Source organism: Dermochelys coriacea, chromosome 6, assembly GCF_009764565.3.
Source record: "Dermochelys coriacea isolate rDerCor1 chromosome 6, rDerCor1.pri.v4, whole genome shotgun sequence".
In the NCBI taxonomy this organism is placed as follows: domain Eukaryota; kingdom Metazoa; phylum Chordata; order Testudines; family Dermochelyidae; genus Dermochelys; species Dermochelys coriacea.
Window position 1 is genome coordinate 97,321,571 of NC_050073.1, and position 13,304 is coordinate 97,334,874.

Below are 13,304 nucleotides of genomic sequence, written 5' to 3' on the forward strand. Positions count from 1 at the left end.
TTGACTCTATATGCTTTTTTTCCACATATAGTGCCACTTCCCCACCAGCATGATCTATTCTGTCATTCCTGTATATTTTTGTTTCATAGTATTACAGTGTTATAATTCCACCAAGTTTCTGTGATGCCTATTGTATCAATATCCTTATTTAATACCAGGCACTTGAGTTCACTCATCTTATTATTATTTAGACTTCTAGCATTTGTGTACAAGCACTTATAAAATTTGTTTTGTCTGCCTTCATGTGATATAACAGAATGGGACCCTTTCATTTGACTTCTTCTCATTCCGCTCCTATCTTTATCAACTTCTAGACTCTCCTTTTTACTAGGATATAAAGAATTCCCATTAACAGATCCTACCTTAAGGATGTCTCCATCCGAATTTGTGTGTGCCTCTGCACTTGTCAGCTTTTCCTCAGTTTAAAAACTCCTCTATGACCTTTTCATTTTTAATGCCAGCAATCTGATTCTGTTTTGATTTAGGGGGAGCCCAGCCTTCCTGTGTAGGCTTCTCCTTTTCCAAAAGGTTCCCCCGCTCCTAATAAACCTAAAACCCTCCTCTCTACACCTCGTCTCATCTATGCATCGAGACCCTGCAGTTCTGCCTATATAACTGGCCCTTTATGTGGAATTGGAAACATTTCAGAGAATGCCTCCATGGAAGTCCTGGACTTTAATCTCTTACCTAGTAGCCTAAATTTGGTCTCCAGGACCTCTCTCCTTTGTCATTGGTACCTACATGTACCACAGTCAGCAGCTACTCCCCAGTACTGTAGTATCAGTCTCACCAAGGCCATATATAGAAGTAAAGTTTCCTCACTGCATCCCTGTTTATATATCTTAGGGTATGTCTAGACTATGAAATTAGGTCAAATTTATAGAAGTCATTTTTTTAGAAATCGTTTTTATATCGTTGATTGTGTATGTGCCCACGCAAAATGCTCTAAGTGCATTAACTCAGCGGAGTGCTTCCACAGTACCGTGGCTAGCATCGACTTCCGGAGCGTTGCACTGTGGGTAGCTATCCCACAGTTCCCGCAGTCTCCACTGCCCATTGGAATTCAGGGTTGAGATCCCAATGCCTAATGGGGCAAAAACATCGTCGCGGGTGGTTGTGGGTACATGTCATCAGGCCTTCCCTCCTTCCCTCCCTCCATGAAAGCAACAGCAGACAATCGTTTCGTGCCTTTTTTCCTGGGTTACCTGTGCAGACGCCATACCATGGCAAGCATGGAGCCCGCTCAGCTCACTGTCACCGTACGTCTTCTGGGTGCTGGCAGACATGGTGCTGCATTGCTACACAGAAGCAACTCATTGCCTTGTGGCAGCAGACGGTGCAATAGGCCTGAAAACCATCGTTGTCATGTCCTAGGTGCTCTTGGCTGCCTCGGTGAGGTTGGTCAGGAGATCCTGGGCAGACATGGGCTCAGGGACATAAATAGGAGTGACTTGACCAGGTCATTCTCTTTAGTCCTGCCAGCAGTTGTATTGCACTATCTTCCAGTGAGCAGCCAGGAGATGAGGATGGCTAGCAGTCCTACTGCACCGTCTGCTGCCAGCCAAAGATGTAAAAGATAGATGGAGTGGATCAAAACAAGAAATAGGCCAGATTTGTTTTGTATTCATTTGCTCCCCCCTCCCTCCGTCCGTGAAATCAACAGCCGACAATCATTTCGATGAGGTCTGTCTTGAAAAGTTTAATAGAGATTCAGTCCTGCCTGGAATACCAGGGGGAGGGATAGCTCAGTGGGTTGAGCATTGGCCTGCTAAACCCAGGGTTTTGAGCTCAATCCTTGAGGGGGCCATTCTGTGTGACAGTCGTTTTTGTTTCTCCTTGATGAAAGCCACCCCCTTTGTTGACTTTAATTCCCTGTAAGCTATGTTGTCAGTCACCCTTCCCTCCTTCAGAGCAACGGCAGACAATCGTTCCACGCCTTTTTTCCATGGAGACGCCATACCATGGCAACCATGGAGCCCGCTCAGATCACTTTGGCGATTATGAGCACATTAAACATCACGCGCATTATCCAGCAGTATATGCAGCACCAGAACCTGCCAAAGCGAAACTGGGCTAATAGGCGACGTCAGCGCAGTGACGAGAGTGATGACGACATGGACACAGACTTCTCTCAAAGCATGGGCCCTGGCAATGTGGGCATCATGGTGCTAATGGGGCAGGTTCATGCCGTGGAACACTGATTCTGGGCTCAGGAAACAAGCACAGATTGGTGGGACTGCATAGTGTTGCAGGTCTGGGGTGATTCCCAGTGGCTGCAAAACTTTCGCATGCGTAAGGGCACTTTCATGGAACTTTGTGACTTGCTTTCCCCTGCCCTGAAGCGCAAGAATACCAAGATGAGAGCAGCCCTCACAGTTGAGAAGCGAGTGGCAATAGCCCTGTGGAAGCTTGCAACACCAGACAGCTACCAGTCACTCAGGAATCAATTTGGAGTGGGCAAATCTACTGTGGGGGCTGCTGTGATGCAAGTAGCCAACGCAATCAAAGATCTGCTGATATCAAGGGTAGTGAGTCTGGGAAATGTGCAGGTCATAGTGGCTTTGCTGCAATGGGATTCCCTAACTGTGGTGGGGCCATAGACAGAACCCATATCCCTATCTTGGCACCAGAGCACCAAGCCAGCGAGTACATAAACCGCAAGGGGTACTTTTCAATAGTGCTGCAAGCACTGGTGGTTCACAAGGGACGTTTCACCACCATCAACGTGGGATGGCCGGGAAAGGTACATGACGCTCGCATCTTCAGGAACTCTGGTCTGTTTCAAAAGCTGCAGGAAGGGACTTTCTTTCCAGACTAGAAAATAACCGTTGGAGATGTTGAAATGCCTATAGTTATCCTTGGGGACCCAGCCTACCCCTTAATGCCATGGCTCATGAAGCCATACACAGGCAGCCTGGACAGTGGTCAGGAGCTTTTCCACTACATGCTGAGTAAGTGCAGAATGGTGGTAGAATGTGTATTTGGACGCTTAAAAGCGTGTTGGTGCAATTTACTGTCTCACTTAGACCTCAGCAAAACCAATATTCCCATTGTTATTACAGCTTGCTGTGCGCTCCAAAATATCTGTTAGGGGGAGACATTTATGGCGGGGTGGGAGGTTGAGGCAAATCGCCTGGCCGCTGGTTACGCGCAGCCAGACACCAAGGCGGTTAGAAGAGCACAGGAAGGTGTGGTGCGCATCCGAGAAGCTTTGAAAGCTAGTTTCATGACTGGCCAGGCTGCGGTGTGAAAGTTCTGTTTCTTTCTCCTTGATGAACCCCCCCACCTCGCCCCGCTTGGTTCACTCTACTTCCTTGTAAGCTAACCACCCGCCCCTCCCCCCTTCAATCAACACTTGCAGAGGCAATAAAGTCATTGTTGTTTCACATTCATGCATTCTTTATTAATTCATCACACAAATGGGGGGATAACTGCCAAGGTAGCCCGGGAGGGGTGGTGGAGGAGGGAAGCACCAGGTAAGGTGGTGGAGGAGAGAAGGACAAGGTCACATAGCGCTTTAAAACTTTAAAACTTATTGAATGCCAGCCTTCTGTTGCTTAGGCAATTCTCTGGGCTGGAGTGGCTGGGTGGCCAGAGGCCCCCCCACTGCGTTCTTGGGCATCTGGGTGAGGAGGCTATGGAACTTGTGGAGGAGGGCGGTTGGTTACACAGGTGCTGTAGCAGCAGTCTGTGCTCCAGCTGCCTTTCCTGCAGCTCAACCATATGCTGGAGCATATTAGTTTGATCCTCCAGCAGCCTCAGCATTGAATCCTGCCTCCTATCATCACGCTGCCACCACCTATCATCTTCAGCCCTCTCTTCAGCCCGCCACTACCTCTCTTCAGCCTGCCACCTCTCCTCCCAGTCATTTCGTGCTTTCCTGCACTCTGATATTGTCTGTCTCCACGCAGTTGTCTGTGCTCTGTCAGTGTGGGAGGACAGCTTGAGGTCAGAGAACATTTCATTGCGACTGCATTTTTTTTTTTGCCTTCTAATCTTCGCTAGCCTCTGGGAAGGAAAAGATCCTGTGATCCTTGAAACACATGCAGCTGGTGGAGGGGAAAAAAAAGGGACAGTGGTATTTAAAAAGGCACATTTAATAGAACAATGGGTACACTCTTTCATGGTAAACCTTGCTGTTAACATTACATGCATAGCACATGTGCTTTCGTTCCAAGGTCGCATTTTGCCTCCCCACACCACGTGGCTAACAGCAGGGAACATTTCTGTTCAGCCACAGGCAAACAGCCCAGCAGGAACGGGCACCTCTGAATGTCCCCTTAAGAAAAGCACCCTATTTCAACCAGGTGGTCATGAATGATATCACTCTCCTAAGGATAACAGAGAGAGATAAAGAACGGATGTTGTTTGAACGCCAGAAAACATACGCTGCAATGCTTTGTTCTGCAATGATTCCCGACTACGTGCTACTGGCCTGGCGTGGTAAAGTGTCCTACTATGGTGGACGGAATAAGGTTGCCCTCCCCAGAAACCTTTTGCAAAGGCTTTGGGAGTACATCCAGGAGAGCTTTATGGAGATGTCCCTGGAGGATTTCCACTCCATCCCCAGAAACATTAACAGACTTTTCCAGTAGCTGTACTGGCCATGAATGCCAGGGCAAATTAATCATTAAGCACACTTTCTTTTAAACCATGTATACTATTTAAAAACGTACACTCACTAGAGGTCCCTTCTCTGCCTGGCTGGTCTGGGAGGCAGCCTTGGGTGGGTTCGGGGGGTATTGGCTCCAGGTCCAGGATGAGAAACAGTTCCTGGCTGTCGGGAAAACTGGTTTCTCTGCTTGCTTGCTGTAAGCTATCTTCTACCTCCTCCTCATCATCTTCCTTGCCACCAAAACCTGCTTCCGTGTTGCCTCCCTCTCCATTGACGGAGTCAAAGCACAGGGTTGGGGTAGTGGTGGCTGAACCCCCTAAAATGGCATGCAGCTCATCATAGAAGCAGCATGTTTGGGGCTCTGACCCAGAGTGGCTGTTTGCCACTCTGGTTTTCTGGTAGGCTTGCCTCAGCTCCTTAAATTTCACGTGGCACTGCTTCATGTCCCTGTTATGGCCTCTGTCCTTCATCCCCTGGGAGATTTTTACAAATGTTTTTTGGCATTTCAAAAACTGGAATGTAGTTCTGATAGCACGGATTCGTCTCCCCATACAGTGATCAGATCCCGTACCTCCCATTTGGTCCATGCTGGAGCTCTTTTGCGATTCTGAGACTCCATCATGGTCACCTCTGCTGATGAGCTCTGCACTCACCTGCAGCTTGCCACGTTGGCCAAACAGGAAATGAGATTCTAAAGTTTGCGGGCCTTTTCCTGTCTATCTGGCCAGTGCATCTGAGTTGAGAGTGCTGTCTAGAGCGGTCACAATGGAGCACTCTGGGATAGCTCCCGGAGGCCAATACCGTCAAATTGCGTCCACAGTACCCCAAATTTGACCCTGCGAGGTCGATTTCAGTGCTAATCCCCTTGTCGGGGGTGGAGTAAAGAATGGATTTTAAGAGTCCTTTAAGTCGAAAAAAGGGCTTCGTCGTGTTGACGGCTGCAGGGTTAAATCGATTGAACACTGCTAAATTCGACCTAAACTTCTAGTGTAGACCAGGCCTAAGGATCATGTTAATCCTTTTTGCCAAAGCATCACACTGGGAGCTCACGTTGATTTGCTTGTCCACTGTGACTCATTAAATGCTTTTCAGAGTCACTGCTTTCCAGATTACAATCCCCAACAACCCTTTCTATGGAACTGGGAAGTCCAATCTTCTCTGGTCTCTTTTTCCCCCAATTTTAATTTTGCTAGTTGCCCTTTTCCTAGAGGTGTCTGCATTTCAGTGGTGGATGAGGCAATTCCTGTAAAGTGCTTTGGAATGAAGGGTGCTCTAAAAATGTACCAATGCAGAACATTTAAATAACTACAATAATACTAGGTTTTAGAGTAGCAGCCGTATTAGTCTGTATTCGCAAAAAAGAAAAGGAGTACTTGTGGCACCTTAGAGACTAACAAATTTATTTGAACATAAGCTTTTGTGAGCTACAGAATGCCATCAGTATGCATTATACAGCTTTCTGAACCATTCAGCCCTACAAAAGCAAACATCCAATGTAGGCGTGTTTCCTTTTGAACAGTGCAACAAGTAGTGCTTTTATAATGCAAACATTTTTCATTTTGGGGAAGGAAATCCAGAAGAGTCTCAGTGTCAAATACAGAACTTGGAAGCTCTGGCTAGATTGTGGGGAGTTTGTGAGCCTGAATGAAAGGAAATCTTGCAAATTGATGTGGATTATATTGGTCTTGCTGGGAACAGAAACTGAGAGGAAAAATAGGAGCTTAGTGTTAATACCTTGCAAGAAGCTGGCTTCATTTTCAGAGAGATTTCAGAAGCATTTAGCCCATAGCTTTGTTGAAGAATGGGTTGCTGGGATTTTGCAGTTACTGTAAAATATACAGGGGCATCAATTCTCCTCCTCCTCCTCCTCTCCTGCTTTTTTCATAGTAAGGCTTCTGAAAGGGGCAGTGCTGATAGCCTGAGGTCCTTTCTGTGTCCACAGAGCCAGAAGAGCACAGGCAAGAGATATAGGCTCTAACTAACTCCAGCCATAGATGTAGTGGGGACAATTTAGTTTCCATGCTGAGTCAGTTCTTAGCCTCTTTCTTGAGACTGCCAGCAAGGGTATCAACTGAAGTAGTTGGGTTTGTGGGAGGTGGACCCCTGTCCATAAGGAACTGGACTGAAACTAAAAGCTCATTTCACATTGGCCAGTAATGTCTTCCAGCTTCTTACTAATCTGGAATACATTTGAACCGACAATGGTGAAAAGATCCATGTGTGTTATCAATGCTGCCTCTTGTACTCTGCCCTTTGTTTCCAAGTTCCTTTTAGTAAACTATTTCTCTTATTGTTTTATCTATTAGGATAACGGAGACTGAAATTGGATAGTCTGAAGTGAACGTGTCCTGTATTAAGATTACAGCTCCTTGCATTAAACAGCTCCACAAATGGTTACAGTCCTTCAGGTTTGGATGGAAACTCACAAAAGCAAGAACATATAGTCAAGAGTGAAAAACTACTGCATTGTGTGTAACAAACAAAGTCACTGTTGTTGTTTCTTCACAATGCAACCAGTTAAGGCCATTGGTGGTAGCCATATTGTTCAAATTAAATGGTTTATTTTTTTTCCTAGTTTTGATTGCAGTTAAATTAATCTTTCTTATCTGAAACGCTGAGATTTGCTAAATTCTGTAATTGGAGTAAGAATACTGTACACCAGGACCTTCTAACCAGCCAAAAAGATTCCAAACTTTCTGCCCTACTACTATCTAGGAGGGAACAGAACACCATAAGAGCTCATATGACCATGGGACCTCTCACCCATGGAGAGTTAGTGGGTGATAATATAATACCTGTTAGGTCAACTGGCCCATCCCACTTCCTCTGTGTATTTTTTTTCCTAGAGTTTTGTTCTAATTTAAAACTTTCAAAGCAATGGGGCTTTTACTACTTCCTTTGGGAGATTATATCACAGGCTCATCTTTACTGACAAAAAGGGTGTGTTTTTACTGCTCAGTAACTAATATGGATTAGCTATCCAGCTATAAAATTCTAGTGGAGACAAGGCACTTTCATTTCACTGCAAGATAAACTACGCGTGGTCAACCCCAGATGAGGATATAGTGCTGACCTCACCTGATTACTTTGCAGAAACAACTGCAGGTGCCTTGTCTCCAGTTAAGATTAACAAATGCACAATAGTTAAAAACACCTTTTTAAGCAGCGAAGACAAAGCTAAGAGCTCTCTCGGTTAGGGAATGTGACCTGATGGCAGCCTAAGTAGCCTTGCACAGATATAGTCCTTGTATCCCCCTAAGTATTTCCTCTCTTCTTTGCTGTTCACGCCCTTCAAAACCTTGTGGGTGGCCTTCCTGTTCTGTGCCTCCATTGTATATAGGTCATTACTCTGCTTCCATGGAGCCTCCCTATGTCCTTTCTGAAATGGGAAGATTCATTAGCCACTTGCCAGTGTTCTGGCATTACCCGCCTCCGTAGTAAGCTTTCAATCTCCTTTGCTAGTGGCTTTCTTCACTCTTTGCTATTCCCCTTTCAGAACCAATATTGCCAAGCAACTCAGTGAATTGGAAACTCTGGGGAATGCCCATTAGCACATGATGGGTCACTCCTGTAAATATTTCACTGTGCTTTGTCTTATTTGGGAATCTCATTATGTTTCTTGTACATTCTGGATGTCTGGCACCCTCTCTGCACCTGAGAATAAATATTTTTAAAAAATCCTTTGAATCACTGAATATTGTGAGCACTTCTACAAACAAGAAGCAGCCATACACTTTTACTTAAAATGGCTTTTATTTTAGATTAAGAGAAGAAAACAAAACAAGAAAACAAAATCAAAGTCTCCATAACAGAGCACAGTGTCTATTTGTCCTCTTTGCAACAGTTTGCATGGAACGGAATGTAAAATGACAGCTGTCTTTAGCTGGCAACAGGACCCTAGAAATGCAAAGGGCAGTTCACAGAAAGGAAAACCATGTATGTTACATAGCTACATACACCACATTCAACAAATAAGTCGGGGAATCTCTTCAGTTTTTTTTAGGACCCATACTGCCAGTCCCCAGATTCCCGCTGTCATGAACTGCCATCTGGAATATACCACGAGCCTGGCTGTGTTTACATGTTATGACACCAAGGGCTGCATATCAGCAACTTGCCAGGAGCTGTGGGCTGCGTTGGCTCACTTGTACATGCACTTAGAATTTAACATACTGTGACATTCTGTACCTCAAAACAGTACCCTGTAACCCCCATATTCATCACTTCTGTATAGTTGTGATGTTTCAAACAAAGCATGCCTTGTAAGGTATCATATGAAAGGTCCTGATCTGCTGAAACTCATTGTTCTTTCAAAATATGTATATTGTAGAATCGTAGGACTGGAAGAGAGATCTAGTCCAGTCCCCACACTCATGGCAGGACTAAGTATTACGTAGAACATACCTGACAGCACTGTTCCCTCAAAGCTGTGCGCGTGTGAGCACGCATACAGATCCTAAACCCCGTGCACATGGCGAAACACCACACGCACAAAAATTTGCAGAGAAGCACAACAATTTGCACAGAAGAAATTTTTTGTGCACAAGGCCTGTCAAAAATTAGAGGGAACATTATGAGCAGGTTAGACAAACAGCTGTCAGGCAAAGATTCCACAACTTCCCTGGACAGTTTATTCCAATGCTTTCCCACCCTGACAGGAAGTTTTTCCTAATGTTCAACCTAAACTGCCCTTGCTGCAATTTAAGCCCATTGCTTCTTCTCCTCTCTTCAGAGGTTAAAGAGAACAATGTTTCTCCCTCTTCCTCTTATATACTTGAAAACTGTTATCTTGTCCCCGCTCAGTCTTCTCTTCTCCAGACTAAACAAACCCAATTTTTTTCAGTCTTCTCTCATAGATCATGTTTTCTAGACCTTTAATCATTTTTGTTGCTCTTCTCTGGACTTTCTCCAGTTTGTCCACATCTTTCCTGAAATGTGGTGCCCAGAACTGGACACAATACTCTAGTTGAGGCCTAATCAGCGTGGAGTAGAGTGGAAGAATTACTTCTCATGTCTTGCTTATAACACTTCTGCTAATACATCCCAGAATGATGTTTGGTTTTTTTGCAACAGTGTTACACTGTTGACTCTCATTTAGCTTGTGATCCACTATGACCCTCAGATCCCTTTCCACTGTACTCCTTCCTAGGCAGTCATTTCCCATTTTGTATGTGTGCAACTGATTGTTCCTTCCTAAATGGAATTCTTTGCATAGGCCCTAATTGAATTGCATCCTATTTACTTCAGACCATTTCTCCAGTTTGTCAGATCATTTTGAATTTTAATTCTGTCCTCCAAAGCACCTGCAACCCCTCCCACTTTGGTATCATCTGCAAACTTTATAAGTATGCTCACTCTGCCATTATCTAAAGCATTGATGAAGTTATTGACCAGAACTGGACCCAGAACTGCAGGACCCCACTTGATATGCCCTTCCAACTTGATTGTGAATCACTGATAACTACTCTCTGGGTATGGTGTTCCAACCAATTATGCACCCAGCTTATAGTTGCTCCATCTAGGTTGAATTTTCCTAGTTTGAGAAGGTCATGCAAGACAGTATCAAAAGCCTTACTAAAGTCAAGATATACCACATCTACCGCTTCCCTCCCCATGCACAAGGCTTTTTACTCTGTAAAGAAAGCTATTAGCTGGTTTGACATGATTTGTTCTTGAGAAATCCATTCTGACTGTTACTTATCACCTTATTATCATCTAGCTGTTTGCAAGTTGATTACTTTATTATTTGCTCCATATCTTTCCTGGTACAGAAGTTAAGCTAACTGGTCTGTAATTCCCTAGATTGTCCTTATTTGCTTTTTTATATACTGGCATTATATTTTCCCTCTGCCAGTCCTTTGGAATCTCTCCCATCTTCTATGATTTTTCAAAGATCGTTGCTAATGGCTCAGATATCTCCTCAGTCCTCTCCTTGGCTATTCTAGGATATATTTCATCAGGATCTGGTGACTTGAAGACATCTAACTTCTCTAAAGTAATTTTTAACTTTGTTCTTTCCCTATTTTAGCCTCTGTTCCTACCTCATTTTTACTGGAATTCACTATGTTAGATGGCCAATCATCACCAACCTTCTTGGTGAAAACTGAAACAAAAAAGTCATTTAGCACTTCTGCTATTTCCATGTTTTCTAGTATCATTCTCCCCCCCCCACACCCTGCTTGAATAACTGGCCTACTCTGTCCTTGGTCTTCCTCTTGATTCTGATCTATTTGTAGAATGTTTTCTTGCTACCCTTTATGTCTCTAGCTAGTTTACTCTCATTTTGTGCCTTGGTCTTTCTAATTTTGTCCCTGCATACTTGTGGTGTTTGTTCATATTCATTTTTTTGTAGGACTCTTCTTTGAGTTTGACCACTGAAGATCTCCTGGTTAAGCCAGGGTGGTCTCTTGCCATACTTCCAATCATTCATGCAACTTAGGTGGGTGTAAAAAGAAAAGGAGTACTTGTGGCACCTTAGAGACTAACAAATTTATTAGAGCATAAGCTTTCGTGAGCTACAGCTCACTTCATCGGATGGTGGGTGTGTCTCTGCATGCTGGTGGCTAAGTGATAAGTGTAACTAGCAAAGCATTATGAGAGACAGCCCTGGCTGTAGAGTTAAGGGGGCACAGCGGTCCCACAGTTCCAGGTTGTATCCTGGGGATCCCATCACACGTACAAAGCATACTGGATGAAGAGCAGTTGCTTTATGTTGGGGGTTTCCTGGCAATAAAACCCTGCATCAGATCAGCATTCTCTATCTTCTGCAATTGCAGGATGAGGAAGTACCTGCATAGTAGTGTTTCAGGGTACCAGGTTAGACTTTAGATATCCCTAGTTTCAGAGGAGCCTTTAAAGAATTGATGATAATTTTTTTGCATGAAGGAAAAGCAATGAAAGAATACTGAGCATTCTGTAGCACCCAATATTTCCACAGCCCTGCATGAACATTAGCTAAATGCCTCACAGAGCATGTGTATCAGTTGTTATCCCCATTTTCCAGGTGGGGAAACTGACAGCAAATCAGTAGTAGTTATTGCTCCCAACCCTGTGATCATTCTACCAGATCACAATGACTCCAGTGAATAATGTCCAAGATCATTTATGCACAGACTCAGTTCTAGGGCTAACAGCAGTTCACCCTAGCAGTTGAGCTATCTTTCTATTCAGAGCGTTCCAGGCTCACTTGCTTCTGTAACTTTTATGCTAACAGTGAACACCACATACCGTCTCCTGTGGTCCAACAAGTACCAGAGGGGCCAGCATCCTCAGAAGAAGCAGTAGCAGATCTTAAGGGAATTTTCTTTCCCTCCTGTTTACAACTATCTCTGTTGCTGCCACTGCCATCTTGTATGTTTGTCTTTACTGTGCTTTCCCAGCTAAGATTCTCTCACATCCGCCTTCCTAATTATTCCCATTTCACTCTTCTTTTTCCAGTAGGTGCATGTGTGCAGCTAGTAGCTTTCCATACTTGCGGCAGTGCTTCCAATTTTAAGAAGAAAAATTGGCTGGTTTACAAAACCTAGCCCTGAAGATCGCAATCTTTGGAGGATTTTTTTCCTTTTAAAGCCTTTGGTCTGTACTAGCCTGTCACATTAGTAACAACTCTTAGAGCACTCTTTATCTGTAGGTCTCAAAGTGTTTTACTAACGGTGCATGATTCTCATTATCCCCATTTTAAAGATGAGGAAAGGAAGGCTTAGAGATGTTAAATAAATTATCCAGGGTCGCCAGCAAATGAGGTTAGAGATTGAACTAGAGCCCATCTCTCCTGGCAATCAGTTCTGTGTTCGACTAGGTCTGCTCCTGGATTTTTGTATGCTTTTGTTCTGTGCACTGGCACTCAGATCTCTGATGGCTCTGATCTGCTTTGTCTCCCAACTTTCTATTTTGATCCCATTTTCCTTTCATGCAAAGCCTGCCCGCACCCCAGTGCTATCGTTATCTATATCTGTAACTTTCTGCCACCTTAGTATTATGTCATTAGTGACCACTACGTCGCACAAGAAATGGGATATCATTCATAAATCCTTTTCTAATTTCTCCCTCAGGGGCTACTTTATTTTCCAAGGAGGAAGATGCCTTTGTTCAGAAACATTCACTTTGCTCATTTGCATTATCCACCCTCCTCCTCCTCTTCAGAGTTCACAAACAAAAGGGCAGTTCTGGGCAGTTCTTTGGTTTGTGTCCAGTGCATGGTAAGTTTGGTGTTTGCTAATGGAGCAATGCAAGGATCAGTATTATTGGCATTTGCCCCAATAATAAAAAGTGCAATTTCTCTGTTGTTGTTTTTTTTAAAAAAGGTAGCCCCTCCTCCACTGGTGGCTTTGATCAGTATTTGGCTTTAGTCCAAAAACTCATTAAAAAGGAAGTACAGCCAGCTATCACTTTAAAAGAGGAAAATCTTGCTCATCTGTCAGGAGAAAGACAAACAATGTCTCCCACACTGCTTGCTAATTTGCTCTCTCCTGGGAGCTCTGATTCTTTTTATACAGAAGTGAGTTGAGCCATTGAGAGATGCTGAGTCAACCTTGTGTTTGTTCAGACTTTCCCTTCCCTTTCCCAGCACAGTTGTGAGGGAGTGAGCATTTCCATTTCTTACTAAACACTGTGCTTCTAAAAATTGCCAGGTTGGCATCCCCAAGGCTTCCCTATACCTGCATAGCAGAGACAGCACAGACAATGGCAG

The 13,304-nt window shown here is 44.2% G+C and overlaps 1 long non-coding RNA gene across 1 annotated transcript in view; it reads left to right on the forward strand.

The window, feature by feature from the left end:
* LOC119857865 overlaps positions 1-8,121 on the forward strand; it is a 47,702-nt gene extending 39,581 nt beyond the window's left edge. The window contains exon 3 of the long non-coding RNA XR_005293725.1: positions 6,922-8,121. This is a non-coding gene — a long non-coding RNA (uncharacterized LOC119857865). The remainder of the gene's footprint in view (positions 1-6,921) is intronic.
* Positions 8,122-13,304: the final 5,183 nt, after the last annotated feature.